General features: G+C 46.1%; 1 protein-coding gene across 3 annotated transcripts in view; it reads right to left on the minus strand.

The window, feature by feature from the left end:
- grik5 (glutamate receptor, ionotropic, kainate 5) overlaps positions 1 to 13,423 on the minus strand; it is a 78,641-nt gene extending 65,218 nt beyond the window's left edge. For all 3 annotated transcript variants that reach the window (XM_076736706.1, XM_076736705.1, XM_076736707.1), the window contains exons 1-3: positions 12,806 to 13,423; positions 12,340 to 12,496; positions 7,190 to 9,230 (exon numbers count right to left, since the gene is read on the minus strand). The gene's annotated coding sequence lies outside the window, so the exon portion shown is untranslated. The remainder of the gene's footprint in view (positions 1 to 7,189; positions 9,231 to 12,339; positions 12,497 to 12,805) is intronic.
- Between the last annotated feature and the right edge of the window lie 2,074 nt (positions 13,424 to 15,497).

Raw genomic sequence — 15,497 nt, forward strand, 5'->3', positions numbered from 1 at the left:
TGCAGTCTACACTTCATTCCCTGGGTCTCTGAATGCACCGTATTCACGGCCCACCATTTTACATCCCCGCTAATCTGAAAGTTATACCTCAGAAATGCAATGGCGCAGATAATATTGTACTATTTCATGACACTTGTGTGTATGCGGTTGCAGCAGGGGGCAGCGGTGGGGGGTTGCCAAGTTTGGTCTCAGCAGCAAATGTGCCGCCGCCATACTTTCCAGACCCTCCACACATAACTGGAACAATGAAGCCCATAAAATCACAAATGAGTTAATTAATCACATCTGTTGTATTTTTTTAATTCGGTTATAATGACATGATATGAGCCCATTTGGAGTGTAATGTTACATTGAGTCAATTAAATATTGAGCAGTTTAGGATCAGGCAGCAGCCCATAATCAACTGCTGCATCACCATTCGGGCCGAGGCAGCTGAGCTGGAACTGACTCGCATGTTAATACTTCTGATTGGTGGAGCTGATTGCAGGCTCTTGACTCCCAATCACAAAATGCCAGTGTTGTGGAAACAATGGGACACGGGGCAAAACAACGAAGCGGTGATGAAACGTGCCCGTAGACTACATTTCAGGAACAGGAAGCGGAGGCGGCATCTTCTCTGTTTAATGCGCTGCAATTTTGGTTGATTGCAGTTTTTGTGAACAATTGCAGGAAAAACCCTGGTTTGCTGACTAATTAAGAGGGAAAAGACCCCAAAAGGTGACGACTTCTTGTTGAGCGAATTAACATTTTACAGATTATTTGACAGAGGTGGATGCATCTGCTGCAGTCTGAGGCCAAACACGGGGTAAGGATGTTTAAAAATGAACTATTTTGATAATTATAGAAGAGATGAAAAATCCCAGGTGGGTGATTTGACTGACGTCCTAAAATGACTCGTATATAATTGTGCTTGCCATGATTTGTTGAGAAAACGCTGTGTCATGTTCTGTGGATATCAAGGTGAGATTTAGGATGAGACACTTAAAGGAAGCCCACAAAAATCTTTCATTGGTGCATTTTGCATGAACATCCGTGGATTAGCGAAATTTTTCATGTGTTTACTGTTGTCCAGTAATTACTGTTTGTTTGTTTGTTTGTCTTTGGGGAAATCTGTTGAAGTCCAACATATTTTGTGACAATGTCATAATCCCAGAGTTCGATGTGAAAATATTCTGGCTCTGTGTGCCGTTTCCCCCGCTGCTTCTCTCTCTCACTCCTCTCTTAATTTGGTGAATTATGGGTTTATTTCCACCAAACCAGCGTCAGTGGCGATTGTTGGACGGTTGTGGAGTCTTATTTTGTATTTGTTTGAACAAAGTGTGTCTTGCGATGATAAAATCTGTGTCTGTGAACAGTCTGGTGGCTTTGGTGGGAGCGACAGAACAGCTGTTTCTGGTTAAAAAAAGAGATCTTACTCTTTAACAAACAGTATCTCTCTCTGTAGGGATCCTTTCCATAATGTTATCAGACACTCATTATAACAGCTACAACTGACAGAAGTCAGTGGCAAAAATGAACGCTTTCAGTGTACAGCGACGGTTCGCTGGGAGGGATCAAGCCGCAGTCCGTTTAAAGGCTGCCGGCTGCTGCGCGCTCATTCAACGCTGAAAAAACTTCAAAAATTGTTGTCTCCATCAGACACTTGGAAACAAAAACATGGGAAAAGGGGTCCATAATCAGATAATAAGTGGAACTTCTCCAGTTTGTCTGGGACTCTGTGGACCAGCACCAAGTGGAAACTGCACACAGCATCACTTTCACTGATTGAAACTAGCATGCAGGTCAGTTCAATAGGACATTATGTTGTGTAGGTATGTATATCTTGAAAAGACATTTTTATGTTGAAATAAGGTTTCTCGCTGTATTGGTTTTCTCTCTTATGGACATAACACGCAAAACTTGAGTGGTTCGAACATGTGGCTTCTTCAGAGGGAGTCCTGAAACGACTGCCTTCCCTGGCTTCGACCCTGGCCTGCCTCACCATCCTGTGAGCCCTTTGCACGTTGCCTTTTTGCAATAAAAGCGTTGAACAGCAGCAGCTCCGCCTCTGTCGTCTGCACTGAGGTCCCTTCCCCTGTATTCACTGTTCCCCTGCTTGCACAAACAGTACACCTGTAGAGCGCAGCAGAGCCGAGTCGTACGTTTATTAACGATCACCTTCAGAGAGAGGCGATACCTGTAGATATCATGATGAGTGCCATTATTACACTGTCAGGCAAACTGCCGCTCAGCAAGAGCCGCAGTGAAACATTAAAATGTAAAATAGACTCACTAGACCAAGGCTGACAACGCTGTTACCTGAATGACTTTTGAACAATTTTTCACACAAAAGCAATTATGTAGAATTGTACCAGAATGGATGAACAGTACAAGACTGCTTGCAGAGTGCCTCAGTTCATACTGAAACAGAAGACACTGCCCTTGTGCTGTAGTCACGCTGACTGAACGCAGGCTTTTCAAACGTCCTCACAGAAAAGTTCTCCAAACCCGCACACATATAATTTCAATCCACTATAATTTACAACTGCACGACGTTTAATCCTGTGATGAGTAACGGTGGTGAGCGCTCCGATCAGAAGGCTCACTCCGATAACATGCTCTCACTATGCTATCCGAAAATAAAATAATGGTGATGTTAAACCAGTTTTCCTTGTTTTGCAGCATGACCCCCCCAGGCCTCCTCAGGGGTCTACAGACAGGTTTGATCAGTGATTGCAGCATGACATCCCCTGCTGAGACTCCATTTTCTGGCTACGGGCTTTGCCTGCTCAGTAACTGATTAGATTAAAAAAACGTGCTCTTTCAATCGTTTTGAAATTCATTGTCTGATCTTCGGTTGGAATGCATGGACTGACACCGCTTGACAAATAAACGTGGCCTTAACATGAGGCTGGTTAAACTCAGTGCAAACAGTGTAGTGACCTCTGTTTTGAGTTTTAATAAAAAGTTTCACTTTGCAAAACTGAGAAAAACAATTACGAATATACACAAAGTTTAGCAGTCAAAATATTGACTCCATGTCTGGCCTAATTAGGAAGAGTTTCCCATCCTGTTTTAATTATTTTGTCCTGTGATTTAATGTTAATTCTGCCTGCAAACGAGCTTTCCCTCACGGTGCAGTAAAGGCTGTAATTCACTGAATACAACAAGTGAGCGAGGCGAGCTGGACCGACCTCAGCTGAAGCTTAAAACATGATGAGCACGGTGACATAAGCAAACCCTCTGGTAAGAATCAAGAAATTGACATAGACTTAATGAGCAGTCATGCCACCATGAAAACAACACGCAACGCTACCCAGAATGCCTCTCTCCAGCCTTGCCATATTCTCTCAGGGACAGGTCCTGGAACGACCTCCGATGAAGCCTATCAGCCTTTGTCACTTACACACTCACATGAGGCAGCGACAATCTAGCGGTGAAACATTAAAGCTGTGACTGTCTGAGCCTGTGCCAGGCGAGGCCAGGTCAGGACTGATCACCTGAGCCTCACACCGTATTACAATTACACTGATAGAAGACTGACCTTTTCTACTAATGCTAATGCAGGAGCGTCGCCGCTGCCTTTAGTGTTGTCCTGGCCACCAAATAACTACAAATACACAAAGCGGTTACAGTAACAGGACACATATACAAACGATCACACTTCCGCCCGGTTCACACACATTATACACATTGCTTTTATCTTTTTGCAATCCAATCTTAATGACTCCATTAACCGAGAGGCCATTAGCAGCATTCACTTTATGGCCAGCCAAACAGCCCAGCCGGGAGCACATTATGGAAAGGGCATGTGTGTCCTAATGTCCATTTCTTGTCATCCTCCTCTCTCTCTCACACACACACACTCTCTCTCTCTCTCTCTCTCTCTCTCACACACACACACACACACACACACACACACACACACACACACACACACACTCAATCTTCCCCCCAAGGCCAGCTAGCCTGAAGCAAGCAGGAGTGGACAAACGACTAAGCAAACAGGGCCATTTTTTGTGCTCCATTAGGCAATGAGGAGCAAAGGTTTAGTGCAGGCTGCAGTGCCTCGCGCTGGTGGTCAAGCGGCAGAAGATTGAAGGCAGAGGAAACTGAAGTGCTGCTCAGTGTTAGAAGAGATCTCATATCCCCAATTAGCCTGGCTCATTTTGTAGCAGGTGTCTGAGACACTTCAGGGGTCAACCACCATATGGGAGCAAGCCAGTCACAGTGCCGAGTTGATCAGAAAATGACGGATTCAACGTTGACAAAAATCTAACAATTACCTTTTCCTGCTATAACTCCATGAATGTATACTTTTCTGAGAAGAATGAAGCATTTCCTGCTGCATTACAGACCAGTTTAAGGAACACCAGATGCTGGCCTTCTCTGAAGAAAGAACAGCTGTTGCCACCAAAGAACTGTCAAATGATTAATGATGCAAACAATGTAAAAATGTGCTTTTGCCTAAACAGTAACAGAAGTACAGAATAATCCATTAGAATTGACAAAATTCTCAAGCACAATCAAAACTGGAAGCGGCAAATAAAAACCGAGAACAGATATTAGAAAGTGTGACCCCGAGGGATGATGGGTTCGCTGATCTGAAAGGACCTAACTGGTGCAAACAGGGGCAATGGGAAGCTCTGAACCCCAATGTGAAGATTATCTTATGAACCGTGTGCATTTCTGCCACAGTTTCGACCAAGTCGAGTGAAATGATTTACTGTACGACGCAGCTTACTGCTGCTGTGAAAAGCACTTAAAAGGGGGAGGCCGAATGAACACGTAACCGATAATTTGGCGCATCATCTGCATGCTGCCTCTCTGCTTCTGCATGTCTGGACTCGCTGAGCAGAGTGTGATTCAACATGGATGCTTCTTGACTGGCGCTGTACTGGTTCTACAGCGTGACTCACATGGTTATTTTGTGACTATGGGTCTCAGCTGGGGAGGGCTTGGGGTCAAAGTTCATGTGATGTCACTGAAGCAAATACACTCCGTGACATGTACAGTACATGAAACCTCCCCTCGATGACAAATGCGCCGCACAGGAGCAGAAACTGAAATGAATGGTTGCCAGCTCGCAGTAGTTCAGGGCAGTTTTAAGCTGCATGTTTGTGCTATGTGTCATATTTCATTGATTTCCTTTTGTACCCTCCACTCTGCTTTGTTATTTGTTACTCTTGCACTACACCATCACATGCTAAATAAGTCTGTTCTGTTTCCCGCTCCAAGCTAATCTTTAGCTCTGCAGGCAAATGGTTGGTCCTGCTGAGAGGAGAGTGGAGATACTTCATATCTCATAGAAGGGGGTTTGAGCCCAGTCCAACCCTGATATTAGCTCACTCTGGGAGCAGTGGGTTTCAGACGGTTGTACTTTACTTCAGCTGAGCAGGACTGGACAGCGATTTTTGCTGCCTGCTTGTTTTTCCCCTCTCCCGAGGGGTGGGAGACCATTTATCAGCTACCAGAAGAACACGTATCGATGTGCAACACAGCCTGGGAATTCAGCTTTTATTACACTTTAAACTGCAAGGTCAACTTGGCAGGGTTTCGTGTCAAAGCTGTCAAGCGCGGAAACATGAAACAAATAGCCCACGCAGAGGATATGGTGTAAAACATCGAGATAAGGGGCAAAGTCTCACCACGAGAGCCTTGGTTTATGTTCACACACGTGGAATCGGGTAATATCCATCCGTTTACTTGTTGTTTTGTCCCTTTTGGTGCCAACAGTGCACCATTAACAACCGGAGATAAGGCGAGTCAAAATCTATGTCACATGACTGGACAGGATGATAACATCCATCACTTTGAGTAAGAAACCTGGGCTGACGTGACTTTTGCCTCAGTATGTCTTTTGTTTATGGCCACTTGTCACATGAAAGTCAGACCAAGTCTTTCCTCAGAGAGGCCATGTTGTGCAGCGTGGACGCTCGTGACAGTGTAATGTAGTCAGTGCTGTCAGGCCTTTGATGCCATCGTATGCCACTCCTCCTCTCTTCTCTTGGTCTTCTGACAGTGACAAAGGGGATCGGCAGCAGTGTGTTATCAGTGTGCAGCTGCAGTAATCGTATTATTTAGTAATCTTAATTCTGAGAGGCTGACCAACAGTGTGAACAAAGCGGGGCTTTGCTAAGCCCATCAGAGTGCTCCCATGGAGCAGAGGTCTTTTCCTGCTCCGCGGCCCCTCTAGACCCCCACTCCCTCTTCCCTCTCTGATTCTCACCCTCCCCTCTCTGTGTGTCCTCCCCTCTGTTGCTTTCTGTCTCATTCTGCTCTTTTTCTTCTGTCTCCAGAACCATTTTCATTCTCTCTCTCTCACTTTTTTCCTTCCCTTTTTCTCCACCGTCCCAATCTTTCCGTCTCTGTGACGCTCTGAGCTGGGAGTTTGTGTAATGGCGTTATTCACAGTTCATTGGTCTGTTTGAAGGGACTATCTTGATTGAGCGTCTCCCGGTGCAGGGCCTGGTGACTGTGGAGTGTATAAAGATGTGGATGTGTCTGCGGAGATAGATGGGCTTAGTAATATGCAGGACATTGCAGAGGCTGGGTCTCAGGATAGGGTTTCATCCAAGGCAACACATTGGGAGATAAAAGGAGGCTGAAATGATATGCAGCCGGGGTGTGTAATGCTCAGGGCATTAGACGTGAAATGGAGGCAACAAAGAACTAGTCAGGGAATCAGAGTCATTCTCATTAGCTGGTTCACCCTCTTCAGTTTTAGCCCCCCATTCCCTTTCCATCTCACCCTAATGAATGCAAGTACACTGACACAGAACCAAAAAACTGCTCTGAGAAGCAAAAAATACTCACCACTAATTAGTTCAAATTAACCTCAGGACCAATATGTAGGCGTGCGTGCACACACACACACAACCCTCCACACACACACACACACACACACACACAGAAAGGCACCTCCTTCGCCTCTTTCTGACACTCTGATGCTGTTGTAAGCTTGGCTGTAAGATCAAAATCTCTGTCTTTGGCAGACACACGCACACACAGACGCACACATGCTCAAATTGCCCGGAGCAGAGGAAGCACAGGAAAGCAAATCCGCTGTGAAGACACCATAAAACCAACACTGCAGAAAGACGGACCACATCTGTGTTGCTGCGTACGAGCTGAATAAAGGCTAATAACATGCGGTGTACATGTCAACGCATACAAACACACAGATAGAAAGAGAGAGAGTCCTACTTACAGAATGAATCAGACGTTATCAGAAGCGCTGTGCCATATTATCGCTGTAGTAGTGAGTCAACACAGGCATTGAGATCTGAGACCACGGGGTTTTAGAACCTCAGCCGAGGGGGGGGGGACGCTGTGGGGGAGTCAGAGGGGTTCACACTGTGTCATTGGGGGTGAGGACATATAGAGGGAATCGGGAGGATTCTAGTGTTTATACTCAGATGGAGAGATAATCCCTTTAGGACAATGCAAGAAAAATCAACAATTGATGAGGAGAGGTTCAACTCTGTGTACAAAGAGAATAAGGGATTGATTGGGCCGTTGTTTTTCTTCTTTCTCTTAAAAAAAAAAAAAAAAAAAAAAAAATGCCAAAAAATAACAAGAGCCCGTCTTGACAACTAAGAAAAGGAATCGGTGAAAAATTAGTCAATCAAGATGGGGCTCCACCTTTCCTTTTATGCTGTCTTTTTCTGCTTTCCTCTGTCTGCCCACCTCTTGTTTTTCCTCGGGGTTGCGGAGGGCCTATGAGCAGAGGAACGCCGGCATCAGAAAACCAATCACCTCGCCAGACGACGACACAACATAGAGGAGTAAATGACAAGCAGATGAAGGGGAGGATTTCCGACACCTGCTCTCTCCCTCTGTTTCTCTGCCTGCCTCCCTCTCTCTCCCTCTCTCTCTCTCTCCAACCTGTATTTCCTTTCTAGTAACAGCCCCCCTCGCTCCCAGCCTGTTTTTCAGTGCATGGGCTTGCCACAGTACTGACTGAGGTGGATGCAGATGGAGTGAGATTCTCCAGAAGCTACAAACACAGGGATGCTCCTCTTCTTTATTTCTGTCTCTGCTTTCTTTCCTCCTCTCTGTCTCTTCCTCACACACTGCATAGAATGACAATGAATCGCACGCTGTCTACTGTGCCGGCACTGGATGTCTGCCTGGCTCTCTGCCTGACACTTGGAATAGGCTGCGTACCCGTCTTCCTGCTTGTCTGTCTGTCTGTCTGTCTTCCCGTCTGTCTCTCTGTCTTACCAGCCTCAGAGCGTGTCTGTCATTCAGTATAGCTGTCTGTTTACCGGGCCATCTTTCACTCTGTCTTCTTGCCAAACACTGAGACACAGACCAGGCAGGTGCAGGGGGGACATAACCCTACTCTCCCGCTCAAGTGCCCCCCCTGGTGTAAATCCTGACCCCTGCCCTGCCCATGGCGCTAACTAGCCTCCAACACGGCACAGACGAATTAGAAAGAGACTCTGAGTCTCCGGTAGGATTTTAAACAATCCTAGTTAATTCGATATTTTTCCCTTCTCTGGTTCTTTCTCTGTCTTCTTTCTCTCTCTACCTGTTTCCCTCTATTTTCTCCTTTTTTCCTCCTTCTCCTCTCCACAGTGCCAGTCTCCTTGCTCGTTATCTATTCTGGACAGTCTGTCCCTCCTCTCTCTCCATCACCGAGGGAGGATGAAGAAGAATGGTGCTGCTTCATAATGTATTTCTCCGCAATGTGTGAGAAAGATGGCGAAAAAGAAAGAGGGCGAAATGTGGGATAAAAGGAGGGGTTTTTTGAAATTGTTCCTCTTCCCCCACAACAAATCAGAAGAGAGACCCTCTCCAGGGGGGAATTTCAATTACTCGCTTGTGCCCACAAGCCAATCTGGAAAAGTGGCCCGGCTCTGAGGTGTGCACAAAAGTGTCGTAATCTCGATAGGATATCCGGTCGATAAATCCGGACGTGTCCAAAAGCTCCATACCATCGCTCAAGCATCACTGCAGCCTATTTCATTTCATATGAAGTCCTAGAAGCTCAGTCGTATGCTCAACAGGTTGATGGGTTTGTTGTAAGTCAACTCCTCTGAGCCTTGTTGCCTTCCGCCTTTCTCTACTTCCTGTTCTGGCGTCTCTGGTCTGGCCTCAACTCTGCCGGTTCAGTCCTCGTTGGGGTGGCTCGAGCTGATGGCTGGGGATGGTGGCGGCGGTTAAGTGAGGAAAGCTAGTCGCTGGAGGGTGTGTGTTGGCTTCCATGCTGTCCATTTGGTGTCCATCTCTGCAAGGCTTCGGATCTAGAAGAAGAGAGGCGAGAAAGTAGAGAGGAGAGAGAGTGAAAGTGCATGAAAGGTTAGCATGGTGACATTTGTGTCACTCTGCCTTATCGCGTACGTCATTCTCCTCCTCGTCACACTCCACCCCGCCTGTCGTCCTGCTGTCTATTCCGTCCTTGTCACTCTTCCTCCGACTTTGCTGCTTGTTTGCTCCTTCCTACTCTCCACTCACTCTATGATTTGATCCTTTCACTCCCTCCAAACAAGCTCATCTTCAAACACTCTCACATCTCTCTTCTATTGCCTCTATCCAATTTTATATCTACACCTAGCCCGTTTTCATCCAATCATTTCGCCTGTCTTTTTCTTCAATTCTAAGTCCATCACGCTCTGCGGTAACCCAGGCAAGGTGCATGTGAAGGAGCACACTGAAGGACGGAGAGAGACCTCTGACTGCTGAATGTGCCTGAGGCAGGTGAGGACTGCAGTCCAGACTCGTAGCAGTGGTCAGGTACAAGAAGTCATACTTGACTGGTGTAGACCAGCACTTGCATTTCTATTGGAAATTCAAACTAGCGTTGGTCTAGCATCTGTTATGATGTTTTAGAATTGATGATGAATGGATAACCAAAGCATCTTAGAAGTAATTCAACAAAGCATTGTGGCCTCGACGTAGCTGTAGAAAACATGCAAAAAAAAAAAATAGCGCTGTTTGCTAGCTTTGTAAAATGTGACTACCTTACAGAAACGCCAGCGTGTCACTCCACTGAGGGAGCTGAGGCACCACGAATGACTTAAATTTACTATGTATTTTAGGATGAAGCACCATGGTTGAGTTCAAACAGCTTACATTATCAGTCTGAATGCGTTCAAATCAGTTGAAGTGACAGCCCCAGTACAGACTGGCATCGCTTTGGCTATCAAACTAGTAAGACAATCGCAATAATCAGCTCATGTTTCAGGACAATACAGGATACAGGTATCACAGTTTGATACGCTTTGATGCTGTAAACTCAGTTGGGCTTAATAGGGGAAAAAGTATGCTTTTGAGTTTTACCATTCATAGTATTTCTAATAGGTTTTAGGGTGAATACAAATAACAGAACCTGTTAAATTAGTCATGGAGCAGCACTGAATTGTTCCAGACACAAATAAAGAATAAACATGCATAGATGAGATTGTCCTCATGAAGAAAAGGAGTAAATGTCTGAACGCGTGTGGATTAACATTCTCAGTTTGCCACAAAGTCTAATTTCCATGTTTTACATAAATTGATTTCAGATTCAGACTTTTTTTTAAACTGTAACACTTCCAGGCAGCTCTGAGACTTCCAGCAGGTGATAATGTCGCTGTTTGAGCTCTCTTGAATTTAATGTGCACAAATAAAGTTTAGTGCCTTTTGGGAGTCATAACTGATCATATTTAGTTTATACTTTGATCAATTATTCAGCTCCATTATGGATATTGTTACATTTATGTACCTTTATATTGAGAGATATTCTTACATCCCTTCAAACAAACAATGTTCCAGGCAGACAAGTATGCTGCTGGATGACAGATGGTAAAACTAAGCTTAGACAGATTTGGATGCCTGTTGAGCTCCTATTTTTTTTCAGCCTCCTAATAAATCATTCTGCCTTTTGTCAAATTGATTGCCTAAGCCTAAAAATATCAGCTGGATGTCACGTCTTTGCTACCCAACAGGTAGTGTCACGTCTGTTACTATGCAACAGTTTGCACCTGTTGAATAAATATAAGTAATTTCTGGATTCTGATCAAAAAGCTCACGACTCACAGCTGAATGATGAATACCTGCTTAGTTCAGAACAGCATGCAGAAAGCGTGCATTTCTCTAAAAGCACGCGTGAGCGCAGAGCCGTGCGGCGACAAAGTCGTCTCTCGGACAGAAAAAAATGAAATCATTAAATAGGTTTAGTGACTCCTTCCCTTTCCCAGAGTTCAGTGAGGTGACGGTCCATTTAAAATGAAACATTAGGGGCCATTCGGCGTATCAGCTCCAATCAATACTGCTGTGAGGATAGATGTGACCCTCCTGTGACACCCATATCCTCCTAGGACCATTTAAGATGAGACCATGTGTGTGTGTGTGTGTCGGCTTACTGCTTAGGTTAGTGCTCAGTGTCTGCATGTGTGTGTATGTGTGTGCACGGCCTTTGTTTGGCATCATTTGCATGCTTTGGTGTCGAACATGTGAAAAGATGTAGGTGGGTGTGAATCGGTGTGCAGAAGGTATGTCAGCAAGGAGTGCAAAGACGGAGGTGCGTGTGAAGCCAGTGACAATGTGTGTGTGTGTGTGTGTGTGTGTGTGTGTGTGTGTGTGTGTGTGCGTGTGCGTGTACATACGTGTCACAGCTGTCATGCCTGAAGCAATTAAAAACATTGATCTACTTCATAACCCTCTGTTCTACCTATCCCACACACTGAGGCTGAACACACACCTCTGCCCTCTCTGCATTGTGTCACACACACACACACGCGCACACATGAAACGCTATCAAAATGATTGGCAGAGACACAGAAATAGCAAGCATTTCACATACACACACATCCACAGCAGCTCCATTCATTGCCTGTGTCAGGAAAGAGACTCAAACATCTTCGGTGTGTCTGAATTCAAACAGAATGTAGAGAGGAGCTTGAAGAGACAGAGAGAAGGATGGAGGCGAGGAGGGGGGGAGGGGTGACACTGCCGAAGAGGGGAAGAGATGGAGAGGCAAAGGGGGAATGGGGGGGGGGGGGGGGGGGGGGGGGGGGGTGAGAGGGGGTGGGAAGCAACAAATTGAAGTGAGCCAGTCAGATTTCATTGAAATCCATCAAACTGGACAGGCCTGTGTACGTCTCGATGAAGAGGGGGGTGGATGAAAAGAAAAGAGGATGGAAGAAGGGATGGAGGGAAACAGGTGGGGGAGAGGTAGGAAGGTTGGACAGTGTGAGTGGGTGAGAGACACAAGGAAACGAAGGGAAAACTCATCAGGGGCTGGAAATGCTCTGAACATAGCTGCAGACTGAAGAAGAGGAGGCAGACAGAGAGCTAATGAGAAACAAGAAAATGAGAGGTGAAAGAGAGTGGAAAGAGGAAAAAAGGAGGAAGAGAAGGACGGACACTCACCCATTTCAGCGGGCTCTCCGCAGGCGAGCACAATCCCTGCTCTGTGATCCCATCCTGGGGAAAGGCGCAGCGAGATCCTGGAGCTCCCTCCGCTGAATACCAATGGGGCTGCTATTATCAGCTCACACACACACACACACACTCACACACACCGGCACTGTGGAGGGAAAGGCACAAACATACAGAGTCAAGTCCGGGGTAGTTGTTTAAATTAGGAAAAAAAAAACAAAAAAAAAACAGATGCGTGATGCAAACAACATATCACAATAGAAGAGACATTGCAGCACAACTGCATTTGCGTCCCCTTCTTCCTCTCTTATTTTCCTCTTTCTTCATGAAAAAAAGCATCAGAGGCAGCGCACGAGCCACAGGCATCAATGCACACACACACACACACACACACACACACACACACACACACACACGCGCTCATACACTGGCATTTGCCGCCTATGCGAATACTTACCGAGCACATATTGAATCCCAGCGAGTCCCACGGTCGACTCTGCTCTGGCTCACACCACCTCAGCTTGCGAGGATGTTGGGCAGAAATGAGTTGTCCGCTGTTTTCCTTTCCCTCCCCGTGGGCTCCTCACAGCGGCATCTGATGCAGAGATAAAAGGGAACGAAGGCAGACTCTTGGTCCTCCCCGTTTTTCTTCTCAGAGGCAGTGTACGTCCAGTTTTTCTGTATCCATTTGTTGATTCGGGTCCAATCCGTCTGCCTGCCTGTGCACTTCGCTGTGATTCAGCGACACGCGACGGCAAACTGCATTCACTTAGTCACCCTCCTCCCTGCCTCTCTCTGCTCCGTCTCTCCCCTTGCTCAATAGTATGCCCGTACCTCCTTGGCTTTCTCCAATCTAATCAGCTCTCCCTCTCTCTCTCTCTCCCTGCACCCTCCCACTCTCTCCCCTCCCTCCCTCCTCCTTCCCAACACCCACTCCTTGACTCTCTCTCTCTCCCTCCTAGGTATTTTTTCTCAGAGATGAATATCAACTCACCCCCCCACCACCACCACCCTCTCTCTTCTCTCTGTCAGTCTCTGCGATAAGCATTTGAAATAAGTGGAAAGGCAAAAAACTGGCCATGAAGAAAACACACACTATCTGAAACAGGCACACACTCTCTCTCTCTCTCTCTCTCTCACACACACACACACACACACCAACGGAGAGGGAGTGAGATAGAGAGTAATCATAGGGATGTGTTACATCCCCAGCCAGGGTAAACTACCCTGACAGGGTCTGACATGGCTACATGCTCAGGGTGACAAACACTATCACACCACCATGCAACTCGCCTCATACCCTGTGACACACATCACGCACTGACACACATACACACAAACATATACATATCTGCGCACACGCAGCAGAATCACATGTAAACACCCAACTGGGCTCACATACTGAGGCACATATTGACATTATGTCACTGATATGCACAAACAAAAGCGGGGGAAGCAGAGGGAAACGCACACACATAAATCTTGTCAGAGCACGAGGAAAGATCAAACATGTACGCACCTTTACACAGTGCTGGAGCGTCACTGAGTACGTTCGCTCACATAATGCGCAATTGTGCAGCGAGGACTTTCAACTGCATTAGCTTTCATTTGGAAATGGAGTAGTTTTTACTTACTGAGTTTCTTTGGAGCACTTAGTCTTTTTGTCTGCTTGTTGCTTTGTTTGTCTTGGGCCTTTCATGCCAGCACTGGACAGCCAACAGCAGTGGGATGAGAGGAAATGTAGAGAGAGAGAGGGATGTTTGCAACCATCCCACCAGACATGAAGCAGTGATGTTGTGGTTTATGGTCATCTGCAATGCTTTGGCCACCAGGGCCCCCTGCAGATTACAAAGACACACAGAAAACAAGCTTAAAAAATGGGATTGACTTCCACAGATTTACCACACAGTTTATATACTTTACATTCTGGTGTTTCTACTCTTACTTCAGAAAATGATTTGAATAGTCCTTCCACCACTGGGCACACATGGGCACATACTGTACACTTGCTGAAAATCATCCCTCCTCTCAGCAGTGCACCCTGACACTTCATGTGGGACTCCCCTGAATGGAGCTGACATCTTCCTCAGTATTTATAATGTTCACTCATATAAGGCACAACTCCACAACAGCACGAGCCCACTGCAAGCGGACAGCAGTCTCCAGAGAAGCAGCTCACACCATATGATGTCACTGCATAGCTCCCATATCCCACTTCTATCACACTGCGATGTCTCATCCCCCTTAACGAGACTGGGACATTGGCCTTATGATGCCTTTGCTCCTCTCTGGTGCTCTGGTCGGTCCGAGCCGTCTTTTCAATATAGATCTTTTTCTTAACCTTGCAGCACCAATGCTCTCTTAGCATTTCATGTCCTCCAAGGCTATTAAACTTGCCACAGTGTGTTGAATCATTGATTTTGTCACTCTGTGCATGAGGTGGCTCTTTAATTGCTGGAGACAACACTGTGTTGCCTTCCAGCAATATTTGTAAAGTATGCTTTAAAAGATTTTAGAAGAGGTGTCAGGTTACAGGATTGCTGTTAGCGGCTAAATTTGCTTTGTGTATTACTAATTCATCCACATTGTTCCAGTCAAACCAGTACTTTTAACTCAACCACTCATAATATAAATACACAGTGGCGTAAAGTTAGGGCCTATTTGTGTCTCCCATATTGACTAATACCCTCTGATCTGAGCCTTTGGATACATCAGCTCTGGTTCGTCCACTAAGCTGTCCCCTAATCAAACAGGGAAGCAAATATAGTATGTGACAATGCTGAGCTGTCTCCTCTGCTTTGGTCTCAAACAGCCCCCCCACCCACCCACCCACCCAGTGCTTCATCATGTTTTCACCTATTCACTTTGCATCTCATAAAATAACGTGCATCTCAAGATGTCTTTGTCCAGTGGGCGGACAGTGCTGGAACACCTATTACTCACTCATGCTTGAGCCTATTAGGCTGCAGCCATGTCACGCCAGAGGTTCCCTTAGGCCATGGTGTGTGTGTTGTGGAGTGGACATTTGGATATGACTGTTCCTGCATCCGTCCAAATTGCAAATTTCAAATTCGTTATTAGGCTCTGTGCACGTGGCGTGTGTGCGTGTGTGTGTGCGTGTGTGTGTACGGGTTGGGAGGGTTGTGTAC

Source organism: Chaetodon auriga, chromosome 8, assembly GCF_051107435.1.
Source record: "Chaetodon auriga isolate fChaAug3 chromosome 8, fChaAug3.hap1, whole genome shotgun sequence".
In the NCBI taxonomy this organism is placed as follows: Eukaryota; Metazoa; Chordata; class Actinopteri; order Chaetodontiformes; family Chaetodontidae; genus Chaetodon; species Chaetodon auriga.